Source organism: Schistocerca gregaria, chromosome 4 (genome assembly GCF_023897955.1).
Source record: "Schistocerca gregaria isolate iqSchGreg1 chromosome 4, iqSchGreg1.2, whole genome shotgun sequence".
Lineage (NCBI taxonomy): Eukaryota > Metazoa > Arthropoda > Insecta > Orthoptera > Acrididae > Schistocerca > Schistocerca gregaria.
Genome location: NC_064923.1, coordinates 699,847,358 through 699,862,400, shown reverse-complemented (window position 1 = coordinate 699,862,400; position 15,043 = coordinate 699,847,358). Strand labels below are relative to the sequence as shown.

Genomic DNA, 15,043 nt, shown 5'->3' with positions numbered 1-15,043 from the left:
GGTTTACAGCATCAATGATCATAGGGCCTTATGTTTTCGAAGAGACAGGTGCTTCCAATCCTGTTATCTGTACCGCCACTGGTAATCGCTGCAAGTGTCATTTGAGCAACCACGTGATTCCACTCTCCAACAACGTGGATGTGCGGATGGCGCATCTCTGCACATGGCAAATCCAGTTAAGCAGCTGCTTATAAGCCGTTTCGGAAATGGTAGAATTATCACCCTCCACTTCCTTACGACCTGGCCGTCCCGATCACCTGACCTTAATCCTTGTGACTTCTGGCTGCGAGGCTATCTGAAAGATGTTGTGTTCAGTGTTCCGATTGAAAACTTAGCTGCACTGAAGGCACGCATTGCGAAACACATTCTGAACGTGACCCCGGAAACACTTCGATCAGTTGTGGAACACGCTGTTTCTCGATTTCAACTTGTTGAAGAAAACGGTGGATAGCATATTGAAGATGTTTTGCTTTTTATGCGGTTTTGGACCTCAGGACAGTTGAAAACCGATTTTTTCCATCCGATGTGATATGACCTTGCTGTGGTGGATGTGCGTACGTAATTAACAGTATTACACGTGAGCATCCACGCACACTAAGCAGTACAGTTTGTTTAACGTCAAACGTACACCTTCGGCATTGTTGTATGATTCATTTGTCATTTGCAGTCGACCACTATTAAATTATGACGCTTACAGTGCCATCTATTGCTACATTTTGTAACTATTTATTTTGCATCTGTCATACGTTTTCTCCCTTCTCCGATAATATTCCGTTGCAATTTGACGTCATTGTGACCAGTGATGTTATTTCTACATCGGTGTGAATGTGTAACTTTAATTATAATAACTCTGTACATCTAGCCTTGCGTTAGGCAGACCCAAAACTCAAAATACAGAAGAGTTCTGATGAAACGTAATTCACGTGCGAGAGTGGCTGCACATCAAAAGGTGGTTCGTCGAACTCATGTGTACTGGACTGACGGAAGGAACAGACGAGCTTCAAATGAGAGCAGCACAATTAGTCACGGTTTTGTTCAGTCAGTTTGACTGTGGTACTGAGAACCTCAATAAACTGCTTTGGGAGACAGACGAGACGGATTTCTCTCAAAAACCTTTCAGATCATTTACGCTCGTCATGTGTAAGTCGTTTGCAATTCAAAGATGATTCGACCCTACTGTCTGATAAAACGGTAATATTTGGCACAGGAACTAGCCAGCAGACGTAATTGATAGCGGAGGGAAGACAGTACACTTAGGCTCACAACGAAACATTCCCCACTTGACCTCATATTTTAAGGAGAATAAAGCTCACTTTCAGGTCATCAACCTCACTAATACTAAAGAGCGAAGAACTATACAGTAAGTGGTTTGTGAACTACAGTTTTGACACTGGTAACATGCTTTGTTCATTGTATCCCAGTACACGGTTCCTGACGTGCAGGTGGTGTCAGAGATCACTTTGTTTTGAACATTTTTATGTTGCGAGTCACAAATACATTATAAATGAGCGAAACGGATTAGTGTTTCATAAAAGAAGTAGCATAGCGCTATTTAATAGTTAACATCGCTCTTGCGCATTAATCTCCTTGTATTTTGACGCTGTCGCTGTTAAAGTGAAGTACATTTGCAAGAAATGCCCTGTTCTTGAACGTGATAGGTAGGATTTAGCTGTAAATCGAAAATCGTTATCTTCGTGCCATAAAAAATCTTGGTTGCTTCATTTTGATTCTGAGGATCGTGAGGCTAGATGTGTTGTTGTTGTTGTTGATGTTGTGGTCTTCAGTCATGAGACTGGTTTGATGCAGCTCTCCATGCTACTCTATCCTGTGCAAGCTTCTTCATCTCCCACTACCCACTGCAACGTACATCTTTCTGAATCTGCTTAGTGTATTCATCTCTTGGTCTCCTTCTACGATTTTTAACCTCCACGCTCCCTCCAATACTAAATTGGTGATTCCTTGATGCCTCAGAACATGTCCTACCAACCGAGCCCTTCTTCTAGTCAAGTTGTGCCACAAATTTCTCTTCTCCCCAATCCTATTCAATACTTCCTCATTAGTTATGTAATCTACCCATCTAATCTTCAGCATTCTTCTGTTGCACCACTTTTCGAAAGCTTCTATTCTCTTCTTGTCCAAACTACTTATCGTCCATGTTTCACTTCCATACATGGCTACACTCCATACAAATACTTTCAGAAATGATTCCCTGACACTTAAATCTATACTCGATGTTAACAAATTTCTCTTCTTCAGAAACGCTTTCCTTGCCATTGCCAGTCTACATTTTATATCCTCTCTACTTCGACCATCATCAGTTATTTTGCTCCCCAAATAGCAAAACTTCTTTTCTACTTTAAGTGTCACATTTCCTAATCTAATTCCTTTCAGCATCACTTGACTTAAATCGACTACATTACATTATCCTCGTTTTGCTTTCGTTGATGTTCATCTTATATCCTCTTTTCAAGACACTGTCCATTCCATTCAACTGTTCTTCCAAGTCCTTTGCTGTCTCTGACAGAATTACAATGTCATCGGCGAACCTCAATATTTTTATTTCTTCTCCTTGGATTTTAATACCTACTCTTAATTTTTCTTTTGTTTTCTTCACTGCTTGCTCAATATACAGATTGAATAACATCGGGGGAGACTACAACCATGTCTCACTCCCTACCCAACCGCTGCTTCCCAATCATGCCCCTCGACTCTTATAACTGCCATCTGGCTTCTGTACAAATGGTAAATAGTCTTTCGCTCCCTGTATTTTACCCCTGTCACCTTCAGAATTTGAAAGAGAGTATTCCAGTCAACATTGTCAAAAGCTTTCTCTAAGTCTACAAATGCTAGAAACGTAGGTTTGCCCTTCCTTAATCTAGCTCCTAAGATACGTCGTAGGGCCAGTATTGCCTCACGGGTTCCAACATTTCTACGGAATCCAAACTGATCTTCCCCGAGGTCGGCTTCTACTAGTTTTCCCACTCGTCTGTAACGAATTCGCGTTAGTATTTAGCAACTGTGACTTAGTACACAGGTAGTTCAGTAATTTTCACATCTGTCAACACCTGCTTTCTTTGGGATTGGAATTATTATATTCTTCTTGAAATCTGAGGGTATTTCACCTGTCTCATACATCTTGCTCACCAGATGGTAGAGTTTTGTCAGGACTGGCTCTCCCAAGGCCATCAGTAGTTCTAATGGAATGTTGTCTACTCCCGGGGCCTTGTTTCGACACAGGTCTTTCAGTGCTCTGTCAAACTCTTGACGCAGTATCGTATCTCCCATTTTATCTTCATCTACATCCTCTTCCATTTCCATAATATTGTCCTCAAGTACATCACCCTTGTATAGACCCTCTATATACTCCTTCTACCTTTCTGCTTTCCCTTCTTTGCTTAGAACTGGGTTTCCATCTGAGCTCTTGATGTTCATGCAAGTGGTTCTCTTATCTCCAAATGTCTCTTTAATTTTCGTGTAGGCAGTATGTATCTTACCCCTAGTGAGATAAGCTTCTATATCCTTACATTTTGTCCTCTAGCCATCCCTGCTTAGCCATTTTGCACTTCCTGTCGATTTCATTTTTGAGACGTTTGCATTCCTTTTTGACTGCTTCATTTACTGCATTTTTATATTTTCTCCTTTCATCAATTAAATTCAATATTTGTTCTGATACCGAAGGATTTCTACTAGCCCTCGTCTTTTTACCTACTTGATCCTCTGCCGCCTTCACTACTTCATCCCTCAAAGCTACCCATTCTTCTTCTACTGTATTTCTTTCCCCCATTCCTGTCAATTGTTCCCTTATGCTCTCTCTGAAACTCTGTACTACCTCTGGTTTAGTCAGTTTATCCAGGTCCCATCTCCTCAAATTCCCACATTTTTGCAATTTCTTCAGTTTTAATCTACAGATCATAACCAATAGATTGTGATCAGAGTCCACATCTGCCCCTGGAAATGTCTTACAATTTAACACCTGGTTCCTAAATCTCTGTCTTACCATTATATAATCTATCTGAAAACTGTCAGTATCTACAGGCCTCTTCCATGTATACAGCCTTCTTTTATGATTCTTGAACCAAGTGTTAGCTATGATTAAGTTGTGCTCTATGCAAAATTCTACCAGGCGGCTTCCTCTTTCATTTCTTAGCCCCAATCCATATTAACCTACTACGTTTCCTTCTCTCCCTTTTCTTACTACCGAATTCCAGTCACCCATGACTATTAAATTTTCATCACTCTTCACTATCTGAATAATTTCTTGTATTTCATCATACATTTCTTCAATTTCTTCGTCATCTGCAGAGCTAGTTGGCATATTAACTTGTACTACTCTAGTAGTATCGTATCTATCTTTGCCACAATAATGCGTTCACTATGCTGTTTGTAGTAGCTTATCCGCATTCCTATTTTACTATTCATTATTAAACCTACTCCTGCATTACACCTATTTGATTCTGTGTTTATAAGCCTGTAGTCACCTGACTAGAAGTCTTGTTTCTTATGCCACCGAACGTAACTAAATCCCACAATATCTAACTTTAACCTATCCATTTCCCTTTTTAAATTTTCTAACCTACCTGCCCGATTAAGGGATCTGACATTACACGCTCCGATCCGTAGAACGCCAGTTTTCTTTCTCCTGATAACGACGTCCTCCTGAGTAGTCCCCGCCCGGAGATCCGAATGGAAGACTATTTTACCTCCGTAATACACTCCTGGAAATTGAAATAAGAACACCGTGAATTCATTGTCCCAGGAAGGGGAAACTTTATTGACACATTCCTGGGGTCAGATACATCACATGACCACACTGACAGAACCACAGGCACATACACACAGGCAACAGAGCATGCACAATGTCGGCACTAGTACAGTGTATATCCACCTTTCGCAGCAATGCAGGCTGCTATTCTCCCATAGAGACGATCGTAGAGATGCTGGATGTAGTCCTGTGGAACGGCTTGCCATGCCATTTCCACCTGGCGCCTCAGTTGGACCAGGGTTCGTGCTGGACGTGCAGACCGCTTGAGACGACGCTTCATCCATTCCCAAACATGCTCAATGGGGGACAGATCCGGAGATCTTGCTGGCCAGGGTAGTTGACTTACACCTTCTACAGCACGTTGGGTGGCACGGGATACATGCGGACGTGCATTGTCCTGTTGGAACAGCAAGTTCCCTTGCCGGTCTAGGAATGGTAGAACGATGGGTTCGATGACGGTTTGGATGTACCGTGCACTAGTCAGTGTCCCCTCGACGATCACCAGAGGTGTACGGCCAGTGTAGGAGATCGCTCCCCACACCATGATGCCGGGTGTTGGCCCTGTGTGCCTCGGTCGTATGCAGTCCTGATTGTGGCGCTCACCTGCACGGCGCCAAACACGCATACGACCATCATTGGCACCAAGGCACAAGCGACTCTCATCGCTGAAGACGACACGTCTCCATTCGTCCCTCCATTCACGCCTGTCGTTACACCACTGGAGGCGGGCTGCACGGTGTTCGGGCGTGAGCGGAAGACGGCCTAACGGTGTGCGGGACCGTAGCCCAGCTTCATGGAGACGGTTGCGAATGGTCCTCGCCGATACCCCAGGAGCAACAGTGTCCCTAATTTGCTGGGAAGTGGCGGTGCGGTCCCCTACGGCACTGCGTAGGATCCTACAGTCTTGGCGTGCATCCGTGCGTCGCTGCGGTCCGGTCCCAGGTCGACGGGCACGTGCACCTTCCGCCGACCACTGGCGACGACATCGATGTACTGTGGAGACCTCACGCCCCACGTGTTGAGCAATTCGGCGGTACGTCCACCCGGCCTCCCGCATGCCCACTATACGCCCTCGCTCAAAGTCCGTCAACTGCACATATGGTTCACGTCCACGCTGTCGCGGCATGCTACCAGTGTTAAAGACTGCGATGGAGCTCCGTATGCCACGGCAAACTGGCTGACACTGACGGCGGCGGTGCACAAATGCTGCGCAGCTAGCGCCTTTCGACGGCCAACACCGCGGTTCCTGGTCTGTCCGCTGTGCCGTGCATGTGATCATTGCTTGTACAGCCCTCTCGCAGTGTCCGGAGCAAGTATGGTGGGTCTGACACACCGGTGTCAATGTGTTCTTTTTTCCATTTCCAGGAATGTATTTTCCCCAAGTAGACGCCATCATCATTTAACCATACAGTAAAGCTGCATGCCCTCGGGAAAAATTACGGCCGCAGTTTCCCTTTGTTTTCAGCCATTCGCAGTACCAGCACAGCAAGGTCGTTTTGGTTAGTGTTACAAGGCCAGATCAGTCAATCATCCAGACAGTTGCCCTTGAAACTACTGAAAAGGCTGCGGCCCCTCTTCAGTAACCACACGTTCGTCTGGCCTCTCAACAGATACTCCTTCGTTGTGGTTGCACCTACGGTACGGCTATCTGTGCCGCTGAGGCACGCATGCCTCCCCACCAACGGGAAGGTCTTTGGTTCATGGGGGTGGAGGCTAAGATATAACGTTCTCATATCACTTCCTATTTTTCTCGTGAATAGCAGATATTTTTCGAATAGTATTTCAAAACATATTGAGCATATGTATCCACCTCCTCCCTCCTCTTCTCTCGCCTTCAACATCCCGCGACTCTGATGTACAGATGCAGATTTGATGTATAAGTCGGAACCACATCGAAAAATAGGTGTATTATTATCTTAAGAAATGGTTGAGAACTGTTGGCTTTGCGTTTCTTGAAATGACCTACAGGGAATACAATTCACAAGCAGAACTTCAAAAACATCTTATACAGTACCATAGTGCCTGAAGTCACGAACGCAAAAGCACTTGAGAAAATACGGGAGGGCATGTGCATTATCCACTCAGACGTAAGCGCGAAATACGAGGAAACGATGAAACAGAAGCTAAAAGCACAAACAGCCAGACAGAATTAGAAACGGACGCAAGTGCGCAGGAATTACCTTCGTGTACAGGAATTTGTGTGCGTCGGACTCGCGGAATGGCTGCGCAAGCGGAGCAGGGGCGGTGCTGGGAACCTGCAACATCAAAAGTGGTTGATGTGACGGAGCCACTGAGCCACCTAATAATGGGTGCATTTGCACAGCAAGCAGAGGGGGGAGTGGCGAGTTCCGAAAGTAGGGGCTGGTAAAATTCCATTAACAGCGACTGATATTCGAGATATTACAGATACATGCACTGAGTAACGAACACAACAGCAATGGAGAAACACAGAAGTGAGGCTCCGAGAATGTCTACACGTCTGCTCTGTACAGTCAAAAGGGAGCCGGCCATTTCCCAATGTTATTACACTCCTCCGTCGGTAGTGACGATGCAGTGAGCACAGGGTCCAAGGAGTGTTTCTGTTTCACAAAATGAGGTAACAATTTATGAAATATTGAATAGCATTACATTTTTTTCAGATCCCAACAACAACGAGCAAATAGGATTGGATGTCACGACTGACTGGTAGAATTTAAAACTTGTGTGTACTGCACATACAGAATACAAATCCAAGTTCATTAGAATGCATGAACGTCCGTTACCACCTCCTAAACGAACTGCTAAGCTTTGTTAGCATTTTCAAAAAAAAAAAAATCAATGAAACTGTTCCAAAGAATTTGGAGCTGTTTCCTATAAATAAATGAAAAATACAGTTTACCAAAGCCATGCAACAGTATTCGTTGAAAAGTAACAGTTTCCACACAATTTCGAACTTTTTGGCATATAGCTCGGAATTGCTATATGGATGTCGATGGAGTTTACACCTCTGCACCGCATAACTGTACCGAAAGTCTTTTGTTATATAACAACGTGGTGATTCGATGGCAGGGTCTGGGTACGGCGAATGCCCGGTGAACGTCATCTGTCAACGTGTGTAGGGCCAACAGTAAAATTCGGAGGCGGTGGTTTTATGGTGTGGTCAAGCTTTTCATGAAGGGGGCTTGCACCCCTTTTTGTTTTGGGTGGCAGTATCACAGCGCAGGCCTGCACTGATGTTATAAGCACCTTCTTGCTTCCAACTGTTGAAGAGAAATTCAGGGATGTCGATCGCGCTTTCAACACGGTCGAGCACCTGTTCATAGTGCATTGCCTGTGGCGGAGTGGCTACATGACAATAACTTCCCTGTAATGGACTGGCCTGTGCTTTGACTCACAAACAGCACTGGACAGGAAAGGGGTACCACTGATCATGAATCCAAAAGTTCCACTAATGAACGAGAAGGAAATAATTACCTATAGTCAGCCCACTAGGGCAATTTACATCCAAAATCCTGTACAAGATGATGGGAAAGAGAAACACGTATTCTTAAACACTGACGTGGCAACTGAAGGTTTCCCTTTTCTTTGTGTAATGATAAAGAAAACTGAGAAGTCCCTCTTACCCTACGTTGGTCATTAAATTTTGATAAAAACGATCGATTAGTGATTTGAAAATATGTAATTAAACTGTATGTTAGTATTGAACTTCGTTACGTCGACAGTGATTTTTAGTGACCTCAACGTAACGTCATAAAAGAAATTTAGAAAAAAGGCAAGCATTTTTTACTTTGCAGTTACTTATTTTACGAACTGGATTTAAAATTATTGTTAAACAACCTTTTTCTTACTGAAATAAATAATAGAATACGTACCAATTCAAACAGTCATGTGCTCCAAGCTATACGTAAAATAAATAAAACTTCCACACTCTTAAATTTGTGCATTTCTTTAGATTTGGATTTTTTTCCAGTGATTTACTTTACTCATATACTGAAACCTCTGTTATACAACAGTTAATTGAAAGAAGACTGAGACTAAAATTCTTAAATTTGAAATTATTGGTTAATAAACAGGTTGTAACTATTCACTTGTTTCTTATGACACTCAGTTTGCATATAAGGAAAAAAAGGAACAAGGACCCTGCTTGGTAACAGTATCTGAGGACAATGAGGACACAATCGCCCTGAGTTTAACTGATTATTATTTAAATAAATCACATTAGTTGTGCTGCTGGGTGATCCATTAATACTTTTTCTACCATTGAACAGTCTTACTTCAGTGCTGTGCATACGACGAAAGTCGGAGCCGTCGACGAATCTGTGTTGCTGGAACTGCTGCTGTTGTTGAAAACAGTAGCATCTTGTGGAGCACGGCTAATTACAGGAACGTGAAATCGTAATTAACACAGCCTCTTCCACCCGTTCACTGTCCGTACTCCTGCTATTAGACATACAATTCAGCAAAAAAATTATATATTGGTAGCATGCTGACAAGTGCGAGAGTTATCGCACAATCAGCTTAATAGCTCATGCATCGAAGCTGCTTACAAGAATAATATACAGAAGAATGGAAAAGAAAATTGAGAATGCGCTAGGTGACGATCAGTTTGGCTTTAGGAAAAGTAAAGGCACGAGAGAGGCAATTCTGACGTTACGGCTAATAATGGAAGCAAGGCTAAAGAAAAATCAAGACACGTTCATAGGATTTGTCGACCTGGAAAAAGCGTTCGACAATATAAAATGGTGCAAGCTGTTCGAAAGACGGGTCATATACAATATGTACAACAACCAAGAGGGAATAATAAGAGTGGACGATCAAGAACGAAGTGCTCGTATTAAGAAGGGTGTAAGACAAGGTTGTAGCCTTTCGCCCCTACTCTTCAATCTGTACATCGAGGAAGCAATGATGGAAATAAAAGAAAGGTTCAGGAGTGGAATTAAAATACAAGGTGAAAGGATATCAATGATACGATTCGCTGATGACATTGCTATCCTGAGTGAAAGTGAAGAAGAATTAAATGAACTGCTGAACGGAATGAACAGTCTAGTGAGTACACAGTATGGTTTGAGAGTAAATCGGAGAAAGACGAAGGTAATGAGAAGTAGTAGAAATGAGAACAGCGAGAAACTTAACATCAGGATTGATGGTCACGAAGTCAATGAAGTTAAGGAATTCTGCTACCTAGGCAGTAAAATAATCAATGACGGACGGAGCAAGGAAGACATCAAAAGCAGACTCGCTATGGCAAAAAAGGCATTTCTGGCCAAGAGAAGTCTACTAATATAAAATACCGGCCTTAACTTGAGGAATAAATTTCTGAGGATGTACGTTTGGAGTACAGCATTGTATGGTAGTGAAACATGGACTGTGGGAAAACCGGAACAGAAGAGAATCGAAGCATTTGAGATGTGGTGCTATAGACGAATGTTGAAAATTATGTGGACTGATAAGGTAAGGAATGAGGAGGTTCTGCGCAGAATCGGAGAAGAAAGGAATATGTGGAAAACACTAATAAGGAGAAGGGACAGGATGATAGGACATCTGCTAAGACATGAGGGAATGACTTCCATGGTACTAGAGGGACCTGTAGAGGGCAAAAACTGTAGAGGAAAACAGAGATTGGAATACGTCAAGCAAATAATTGAGGACGTAGGTTGCAAGTGCTACTCTGAGATGAAGAGGTTAGCACAGGTAAAGAATTCGTGGCGGGCCGCATCAATCCAGTTAGTAGACTGATAACAAAAAATAAAAGCAGGCGTCTTGCATTTTCGGTGTTACAAGGCTAAGAAGCTTATGTCCTTGGTTTCAGAAAGCATCGCTCGTATGAAACCGAGAGCTATGGATGATGGGCAACATGTAGATTCCGTATTTCTAGATTTCCGGAATGCATTTGATATGGTGCCCCATTGCAGACTGTCAACTAAGATAAGAACATTTGGAATGGGTTCACACATCTGACTTGTACACTTCTTAAATAACAAAGCCCAGTATGTTGTCCTCGACGGCGAGTGTTCATCAGAGACGAGGGTATCGTCAGGAGTGCACCAGAGAAGTGCGCTAGGTCCTCTGTTGTTCCCTAAATACATAAATGAATTGGCAGACACCGTGGGCAGCAATCTGCGGTTCTTTACTGATGATGCCGTGGTGTACGGTAAAGTGTCGAAGTTGAGTGACTGTAGGAATATTCAAGACGACTTAGACAAAATTTCCAGGTGGTGTGACGAATGGCTTCTAAATGTGAAAAAATAGCAGTTAATTAGTATGACCTGGAAGGACAGACCTGTAATGTACAGTACTGCTAGTGTGCTGCTTGATACAATCAAGTCGTTTAAATATCTGGGCGTAACGTTGCATAGCCATATGAGGTGGAAAAATACCTTTAGGGAAGGCGACGTTCTTTTCCAGAAACACTACTGAAAAAATGTAGAGAAGCGGCATTTGAAGCTGACTGCCGAACGATTCTACTGCCGCCAACAAACATAGCGTGTAAGCACCACGAAGATAGGACACGAGAAATTTGGGCTCATAGGGAAGCGTACAGACAGAGGTTTTTCCGTCGCCGTATTTGCGAGTTTGGGGAGAAATGACAAGTAGTGGGACAGGGTACCCTACGCCAAGCCCCATACGGTGGCTTGCGGAGTGTCTATGTAGATGTAGATGTAGATGTAGATGTAAGGGCTCCCCAGAGAAACATCTGATGCACACTGGAAGCAGTCTTCGCACATCTGAATTTGATGGGTCTGTTAGTGAATGATCAACAGAGTCGCCCTCGTCAGCATGCAAATGTTGAAGAGCCCCACTCAGGAAAGCACCATTCGAGCTTTGTATAGTACGAATTCTTTTATGGAACAATTTCCCTGGACCAGTTATCCTGTGTCCAACACATGAATCTAACACTGCTATTTGCTTTACCTACGACTGAGGCTACGTTGTCGCTTCTCTTCATTTTCTCAGTTACACTACAGTTGCGATAACTCTTGCCCAGGTTGTTTCGAGTGCGCTGCGGAAGTTTCGCTGGTAAGCCCTTACACAATCTTTCCATAGTCCCGATCTCTCGTTATGCAATTTCCGTTTTTTGTGTACATTCCTGGCCGTCGTTTTGCTTGGAAGGAAGAGGTGCACGCTTGCTTAGTGTTTTTATCTGTCTCTTTTTGAGCCGGCCGCAGTGGCCGAGCGGCTCTAGGCGCTTCAGTCTGGAACCGCGCGACTGCTACGGTTGCAGGTTCGAATCCTGCTTCGGGCATGGATGTGTGTGATATCTGTAGGTTAGTTTGGTTTAAGTAGTTCTACGTTCTAGGGGACTGATGACCTCAGATGTTAAGTCCCGTAGTGCTCAGAGCCATTTGAACCATTTTGTCTCGTTTTCATTCGACTGCCTCTTATATTTCTACACTTCTGTATGGCAGGGGATACGTGGTTCTTTTCAAATCGCTCCCATACAGTTCTCCTCTTGCAAACACAGTCGAATCAGTCAATAACAACATCGACTGCATACGAAAAGCACTGGAATTCTGTGAGGAACACCTTTTGGCTTTCAAACAGTTGATTACTGAGATATTAAACTTTGGCTCAGTCACATATAATTGCCGATAAATCAGAAGTCAAACGAGTGTTTGGAAAAGACAGTCCTATCTGTAGATTAAGTTTATGAGAATCTTGACATAGAATGTCAGATGTTAAATCGTCAAATGTCGGACTAAATAGTCTTCCTCTTACACTAAGGTTACTTTTCTACAAGTCCGTTTTCATCGAGTATTTTTCTGCTTTTTGTGACTTATTATTAATTCACTTCTGGTGAAAGAAGTATCAGCGACGTTAATATTCCCATTCTCTATCAACTAAACAATACTTAATGTTGAAACTATTCTTTGAAGGTAGGTAAAAAGAACTCTTGTAAAAGTATATGAAGATAGTAACTGTTCTCGAAAGAACAGATACCATTGATGACCGTGCAGCTTCTCTAGATTAATGTCATGTAAGCAGGAGATCGCGGATTCGCGTCCCGGTCGGAGGACACTTTTTCGGCTGGCCCCATCAAGGTGTGTCAAGAGCACCTGTCGGGAGCTGACGGTTTATATTAATTGTCATATATAGTAAAAGGTTTCCTATTTGTACTGTGACTGCTACGTTCGCAGGTTCGAATCCTGCCTCGGGCATGGATGTATGTGATGTCCTTAGGTTAGTTAGGTTTAAGTAGGTCTAAGTTCTAGGGGACTGATGACCACAGATGTTAATTCCCATAGTGCTGAGAGCCATTTGTACCATTTGAACCTATTTGTGCTACTAATTTAATGGTTTTCAGTTCAAATTTGAATATAAACGTTCTGTTGAGTCATAGTAGATATCCACGGCCTTCTTTCACCTCGATTTAATGTTGCCAAATTTATTGACAGAAGTGGTTTGTAACCATCAGATGTTGAAATGCGAACATGTAGAAAGAGAGAACAACCCGCTTTATTTTGACGTATTTTTACTTTGCGCCACGTCGTTCTGAGATGAAAATTTCTAGAGGCTAGCATAGGTACGTGATTCCAAGATCATTTTAGAACTAAGAGACAGATTTTCATTGGAGAAACTACGTCGAACCAGACAATAACACAGATGAATCTCACCCAAAAAAATGTTGGTTCTACGCGCAAGCTGTCCTTTTTTCCCTGTTTTGCTTTGTCCTCATATTAGCAGAATGATTTACATCTTAATTACCGAAACATGACGCCAAGCGTACGTGTATACGCGCAGCTAAGTAGGCGTTCGGCTATTAGTAGCGGCCATTAAGAGAGGAACGGAGGCGAGAGCGCGAGGGCAGTTAGGCGGGCTTAAACAGTGCTCGGGGCGAGATCAGCAGCCGGCCGACCCGCCAGTTATGCGTGAACACCGCGTTAGCAGGGCCGCTCGCGCCAATTTGTAAACGCGAGCAGATTTCCGCTCGCGCAAAAAGCGACGGCTCGCCTGCTCGCCTGCTCGCCTGCTCGCGGCGCCCTCTCATTCGTCACGCGGGGTTACGGTTGGGGTTGGGAGTTTGGGAGGTCGGAGTTGTCATTAGGGTGGGGTTCTCCCCAGGCTGCAGCACGGCTCGGTGGTGGCGGTTTTTTGTAGCGTAAACCTGCCGTGACGTCTCAAATTAGGAGGGGAGAGGTCATGCCCGGGGCGCACTGCAGGCACTGAAACGCCGCGAGGACTCCACACTTTCCCACTCATTATGGAGATCTTTCTGGTCACTGGCGGTAAACGAACGACACCGTTTATTAAAATTTTTATTTGTTCCATCGTGCAGTACAGGTCTGGAAGAGGGGCGCGTCTGGTTTTGGGCGTAAAGTACTCAGGGTAACAGTATCGGTCTACTCCCAGTCTGTTTTCCAGATGACATGTCCGATGGAGTCTCTCTGTTGTTATACATATGAGAGTGGATCGATTCCTCATCTACATCTACATGACTACTGTGCAATTCACATTTAAGTGCTTGGCAGAGGGTTCATCGAACCACAATCATACTATCTCTCTACTATTCCACTCCCGAACAGCGAGCGGGAAAAACGAACACCTAAACCTTTCTGTTCGAGCTCTGATTTCTCTTATTTTATTTTGATGATCATTCCTACCTATGTAGGTTGGGCTCAACAAAATATTTTCGCATTCGGAAGAGAAAGTTGGTGACTGAAATTTCGTAAAAAGGTCTCGCCGCGACGAAAAACGTCTATGCTGTAATGACTTCCATCCCAACTCGTGTATCATATCTGCCACACTCTCTCCCCTATAACGTGATAATACAAAACGAGCTGCCCTTTTTTGCACCCTTTCGATGTCCTCCGTCAATCCGACCTGGTAAGGATCCCACACCGCGCAGCAATATTCTAACAGAGGACGAACGAGTGTAGTGTAAGCTGTCTCTTTAGTGGACTTGTTGCATCTTCTAAGTGTCCTGCCAATGAAACGCAACCTTTGGCTCGCCTTCCCGACAATATTATCTATGTGGTCCTTCCAACTGAAGTTGTTCGTAATTTTAACACCGAGGTACTTAGTTGGATTGACAGCCTTGAGAATTGTACTATTTATCGAGTAATCGAATTCCAACGGATTTCCTTTGGAACTCATGTGGATCATCTCACACTTTTCGTTATTTAGCGTCAACTGCCACCTGATACACCATACATCAATCTTTTCTAAATCTCTTTGCAACTGATACTGGTCTTCGGATGACCTTACTAGATGGTAAATTACAGCATCATCTGCGAACAATCTAAGAGAACTGCTCAGATTGTCACCCATGTCATTTATATAGATCAGGAACAGTAGAGGTCCCAG

At 43.6% G+C, this 15,043-nt stretch overlaps 1 protein-coding gene across 1 annotated transcript in view; it reads right to left on the bottom strand.

Moving 5' to 3' along the window:
* The window catches only part of LOC126268131 (uncharacterized), a 1,167,451-nt gene that overhangs the window by 1,005,658 nt on the left and 146,750 nt on the right, over window positions 1–15,043 (bottom strand). Inside the window, exon 2 of the mRNA XM_049973661.1 lies at window positions 6,943–7,017. The gene's annotated coding sequence lies outside the window, so the exon portion shown is untranslated. The remainder of the gene's footprint in view (window positions 1–6,942; window positions 7,018–15,043) is intronic.